Source organism: Olea europaea, chromosome 11 (genome assembly GCF_002742605.1).
Source record: "Olea europaea var. sylvestris chromosome 11, O_europaea_v1, whole genome shotgun sequence".
Lineage (NCBI taxonomy): Eukaryota > Viridiplantae > Streptophyta > Magnoliopsida > Lamiales > Oleaceae > Olea > Olea europaea.
Window position 1 is genome coordinate 137,197 of NC_036247.1, and position 6,361 is coordinate 143,557.

A 6,361-nucleotide genomic window follows, 5' to 3' on the forward strand; every position below is an offset into this window, starting at 1 on the left:
AGATTTCTTGACTCCTCAAGTAATTCAAAGTCAATCCAGCATAGTATATCCATTGTTTGGGCAGCCAAATTTCCAGTTGAAGAAAAATGTGATACAGTTATTTCAAAATGGGCATCAGTTCTTTGGCAAGGCCGAGGAGAATCCACATACACACATATCTCGATTTTTGGATATGTGTCGACATTTCAGATACCAAGGGATTTCGGACAGCGCTATTAGGCTAAGGCTGTTTCCATGCACACTATGAAACAGAGCACTTGAATGGTTGGATTCACTTCTGGTTGCAAGTATTACTACATGAACGAGTTAGCACACAAATTCTGCACAAAATTTTTCTAACCAGCCAAGATAGCGAAGCTGAGGCATGACATATCAGTATTCAATCAAGGAGAAGCCGAATCATTTGACGAAGCTTGGAACAGATTCAAGAACATGCTCCGAAAGTGCCATCAACATGGGTTTGACAAAAAGATCCAAATTAGATTCTTCTACACAGGGTTACTTCCATACCACAAGAGCATGGTGGATTCAGCATCAGATGGCTCAATATCCATACGAACAGTTGATGGGGCATTGAATTATTTGAGAGAATGGCTACCACATCAGCCATGTGGTCTTCTGAGAGGGCGGTTTCAAGAAAACCTCTGGATGTCTATGAGGTGGATACTTATTCAGCAATATCTGCAAAAATTGACTCTCTGTATCATAAAGTGGAAAGCATATCACAAGCAGCACAAGCGAAGAAGAGCAATTGCAAGGAATGTGGAGCTAAGTACAAAACATCGGAATGCCCAATACTTATGCAAGGAATTGAGCAAACAGACTATGCACAGTGGGGACAACGCCAACAACACAATCAATATGGAGAAACTTTCAATCCTAGTTGGAAGAAGCATCTCAACTTCTCTTGGAGCAACTATAATCAAAATAGGCCACAAGGGCAATTTCAACAATAAGAGAATAAGCCTCAGTTGGAAGATATGATAGGAAAATTCATGAAGAAAGCCGAAGCTACATTTCAAAATCAAAATGCAGCCATAAAAAATTTGGAAACTCAGGTGGGGCAGTTAGCCATCGCATTTAATGGCAGAACGCCAGATAACTTGTCGAGTAACACAGAAATCAATCCCAAAGAGCAAGCCAAGGCTATTACAACCCTAAGTGGAGTACAACTCCCTGAAATCCATGTCAAGAGACCGGGTGTGATTGCAGAGACATCTTCTCCTACTGGAGAAGTAACTATTGTACAGGATGAACAACCAAAGGAATCAACTCTAAAGGAAAATTCAGAAAAGTCACAGGATAAGATCAAAGTCATAGTCAACCCATACGAGCCTCCGATTCCCTTTCCATAGCGGTTGAAGAAGCAAAAATTGGAGCAATAGTACAAAAAATTCATAGAAGTCCTCAAAAGGCTCCATATCAACATCTCACTAGCCGATGCACTATTCCAAATGCCCAGCTACGCGAAGTTTCTCAAAGATATTATATCAAACAAACGCAAGTTGGAGGACAATGAGACAGTGATGCTTACAGAGGAATGCAGTGCCAGAATCCAAAGAAAGCTCCCACCAAAACTGAAAGATCCAGGGAGTTTTACTGTTCCTTATACTATTGGTGAAGTCTATTTCGTTAAAGCATTATGTGACGTCGGTGCAAGTATTAATTTAATGCCTCTGTCTGTTTTCAGGAAACTCGGCTTGGGAGAAGCTAAAGCGACTACTGTGACACTTCAGCTGGCTGACAGGTCACTGACACACCCTAGAGGAATAATTGAAGATGTGCTTATCAAGGTTGAAAAGTTGATATTCCCAGCGGATTTTCTTATCTTGGACATGGAAGAAGACAAGGAAAGTCCCATTGATACTTGGCAGACCATTTCTGGCAACAGGGAGAGCTTTGATTGATGTCCAAAGGGGGCAGTTGATCTTAAGATTGGGAGAGGAGCAGATATCGTTCAATGTTTTCAAGGCCATGAAATTGCCAGCAAAATCAGATAGCTGTTACTAGGTTGACATCATTAACAAGGTAGTACAAGAAACGTTCTTACTTCACGGCCCGTCTGATGCCTATGAGGCATGTATTGCACAATCCCAATCAGTCCAGTTAGATTCTCTTGAAGTTGAAACATGTGTAAGGTTTTTGGAGACCAACCTGTCATACACCCGAAAGAGGCACTTCGAGGAACTAGGGATGGGAAATGGAAAGCGACTACCCTCCATTCAACAGTCGCTAGTTCTAGAACTCAAGCAACTACCGTCACATCTCAGATATGCATATTTGGGGGAGTCAGATACACTTCCAGTAATCATTTCGAATACAGTCAGTCAGGTGGAGGAAGAAAAATTGCTCAGGGTACTCAAAGAAAACAAGACGGCGATTGGGTGGACAATAGCTGACATTAAAGGGACCAGCCCTTCTCTGCGTATGCATAAAATTTTAATGGAAGAAAATTACAAGCCAAGTATAGAGGGTCATAGAAGATTGAATCCGAACATGACGGAAGTAGTCAGGGCAGAGATATTGAAATTACTAGATGCAGGAATCATCTACCCAATTTTAGACAGTGCATGTATCAGTCCAGTTCAAGTGGTGCCAAAAAAAGGGGGAATCACTGTGGTGAAAAATAAGAAGAATGAATTAATTCCCACCAGAACAGTGACGGGATGGAGAATTTGCATCGATTATCGCAAACTAAATACAGCTACACGAAAGTATCACTTCCCACTCCCATTCATTGATCAAATGTTGGAGAGGTTGGCTGGACATTCACACTACTGCTTCCTTTGTGGATACTCGGGCTACAATTAGACATCTGTCGCACCGGATGATCAGGAGAAGACCACTTTCACTTGCCCCTACGGTACTTTTACATATCGTAGGATGCCTTTTGGTCTTTGCAACGCTCCATCCACATTTTAGAGGTGTATGATGGCAATACTCTCCGATATGATTGAAAGGTTTATCGAGGTTTTCATGGACGACTTCTCAGTATTTGGATCTTCATTTGGTGAATGTCTAGAACAATTAAATTTGGTCTTACAGAGATGCAAGGAGACTAACCTGGTTTTAAATTGGGATAAATACCACTTTATGGTGCAGAAAGGAATTGTAATCGGGCATCGGATCTCGAAAAAAGAAATTGAAGTAGACAAGGCAAAAATTCAAGTTATTGAGAAGTTACCACCGCCTACATCAGTTAAAGGGGTTCACAGCTTCTTGGGGCATGCGGGGTTCTACAGGAGATTTATAAAAGATTTCTCGAAGATCACTAAGTTGCTATGCAATCTGCTAATGAAGGACGTAGCCTTTGAGTTTAGTGAGGAATGTCTCACAGTATTCAACACTTTAAAGGAGAAGCTCACGACAGTATGAATAATTGTGGCACCAGACTGGGAACTGCCTTTTGAATTGATGTGTGAATCTAGTGATCACGCTGTGGGTGCAGTATTAGGACAGTGAAGGAACAAGATTTTTCATGTGATCTATTATGCAAGCAGAACTCTAAATGATGCGCAAATCAATTATGCCACCACTGAAAAGGAGCTTTTGGTCGGGTATATGCATTCGACAAATTCAGATTATACCTTGTCAAGTCTAAAGTCATCGTCTACACAGATCATGCTGCATTGAAGTATCTACTCACAAAGAAGGATGCAAAGCCGAGGTTGATTTGTTTGGTGCTGTTGCTGCAAGAATTTGATATCGAGATACGAGACAAAAAGGGCAGTGAGAATGTAGTAGCGGATCACCTATCTCGATTAGAGCCTGGGGAGACAGAAGAATTAGTGGATATCAATGAGATCTTCCCAGATGAGTAGATGTTGAGAGTAGATGAAGTACCTTGGTACGCAGATATCGTCAATTACTTGGCCAGTTCCATCCCACCACCGGACTACTCGAGTCACCAGAGGAAAATGTTTTTCGCTGAATTGAAGTATTATTTTTTGGAAGACCCAATTTTCTATAGGCAAGGGGCTGATCAGATAGTAAGGAGATGCATACCAGAGGAAGAAGTACGTGAGATTCTCGAGCACTGCCATTCATCTACAAATGCTGGACACTTTGGGCTTCGAAAAAAACTTCAAAGATTCTACAATCAGGGTTCTACTGGCCTACACTGTTTAGAGACATCTTTGAGTTTGTCAAGAGGTATGACAGATATCAACGCACTGGGAATATCTCGAGGAGGAATGAAATGCCACTGAATAACATTTTGGAAGTAGAGATATTCGATGTTTGGGGAATTGACTTCATGGGACCTTTTCCCCCGTCGTTCTCAAATCAGTACATCTTGGTAACAGTGGATTACGTATCAAAATGGGTGGAATCAGCTGCACCGTCGACAAACAATTCAAAGGCAGTAATTGGGTTCTTGAAGAAATATATTTTCACCCGATATGGTACACCGCGAGCTATAATCAGTGACGGGGGCAAGCACTTTTGCAATCGCCAGTTTGAGAAGCTGTTGAATAAATATGGCGTTAAACACGTGTTGCTACCCCATATCATCCACAAACCAATGGGCAAGTTGAAGTATCTAATCAGCAGCTGAAGAGAATACTCGAGGTCACAGTGAACTCATCTAGAAAGGACTGGTCTAAAAAACTGGATGATGCAATGTAGGCTTACAGGACAGCATTTAAGACACTGATAGGCATGTCTCCATACCGCCTAGGCTTGCTCTTGGTTCCCCAGGTACTCGGGAGGAGAGAACCGACCGCCCCAAGAGGCACAATATCCTCTTTCACGATTCCCGACAAAACCTATTAGGGGCCTTATAGTCGGCAGCTCAGAGTGAGGTCCGCTCCTGCGCTCGTTTGGAAAAGCATGCCATCTGCCACTAGAAATGGAGCACCGAGCATATTGGGCTATGAAACAATTGAATATGGATTTGAGTGCCGCCGGTGAAAAGTGCCTACTGCAACTCAATGAGTTAGATAAATTTAGAATGGAAGCTTATGAAAATTTAAAACTCTACAAGGAACGAACCAAGAAGTAGCATGACATGCATATTTAGAGGCGAGAGTTCGAAGTGGGGCAGAAAGTGCTATTGTATAACTCGAGACTCAAGCTGTCCCCAGGAAAACTACGATCAAGGTGGTCAAGTCCTTACACTGTCACGAAGGTCTTACCATATGGAGCTATACAAGTCAGCCATGAAACTAAGAGTACCTTCACTGTTAATGGGCAAAGGCTGAAACACTACTAGGGCGGTGACTTCTCCAACAAAAAATACACCGTTCAACTCGGGACACCAAAATGAAGTAGTTGCAGAAAAGTCGAGCTATCGACTATAACCTAGCGCTGGGTGAGAGGCAACCCACTGTATCATTTTAATTTAATTTATTTTGCTTTTTACATCAGATTAGGAATTTTTCAGTTTCATTTTTCAATTTTTTTAAATTAGGTCATTGATCATCCATACATGTTAAAAGAGTCCAGGCACTGTCCACACGAGTCCCTAAGCATCACACACGATTTCAGGTTGATTGGAGTTATTTTTGGTAATTGGGGGTGAAATTCACGCATTTCGAGGCAAAAGTTTATTTTCAAAAGTTCAAATATTTCGAGGCAAAAGTTTATTTTCAAAAGTTCAAATGTCAATGCGTGATTGTGAATTTCAAAAATTTGGTTTCGGGCACTAAGTTTATGGTCTATGCATATCCCAAAATGTTTAGAAATGTATCTTTGAAAAAGTTGAGGTCATTGAGAAGTCAGGCCGACCACTAAATTGAAAACCAAATTTTGGGGTGAAATTTAATCAAACTTGTGATTTTGGGGGAATTGAATATATTTTCAAAGTTTTTATTTTTAAATTCTTTTTTTTAGCATGGTAAAAAAAATGTGTATATATATATATATATATATATTTGGTTCATGCGGTCGCACGGTGCGACTGCACAAACAGAGGCCAGGATTCAAGTGGCCAAAGCCACTTGAACCATGTGACCACACATCTTAAAGTCATGCGGCCGCATGATAGAATCAGGCTTGGGTTTTTAACCCATGCCCGGTTCCTTCATTCCCACCTCAATTTTTTCCCCAAATCTCTTACAAACACAAGCATTCTAGGGCACGATTTTACCCAAAAAAAAAAAATTGACTACACAAAGTCACAATTGCACTCCCCAATCTTCACTCGTGAATCAACCACCCAACTTACGGCCATTCATATCTAAAGTCTCACACACCACACACTCGGCACTCATGACGAAGGATTCCGAGTTCTACATACGGTCGAGTTCGAATCACATACACTACACACAAATACGAAGTGCAATATCATCAATCAGTAAATCATTTTTGAACTCAAATCAACCCCTACAAGTACAAGGTAATGTTTCTTAAATCCCTCTCG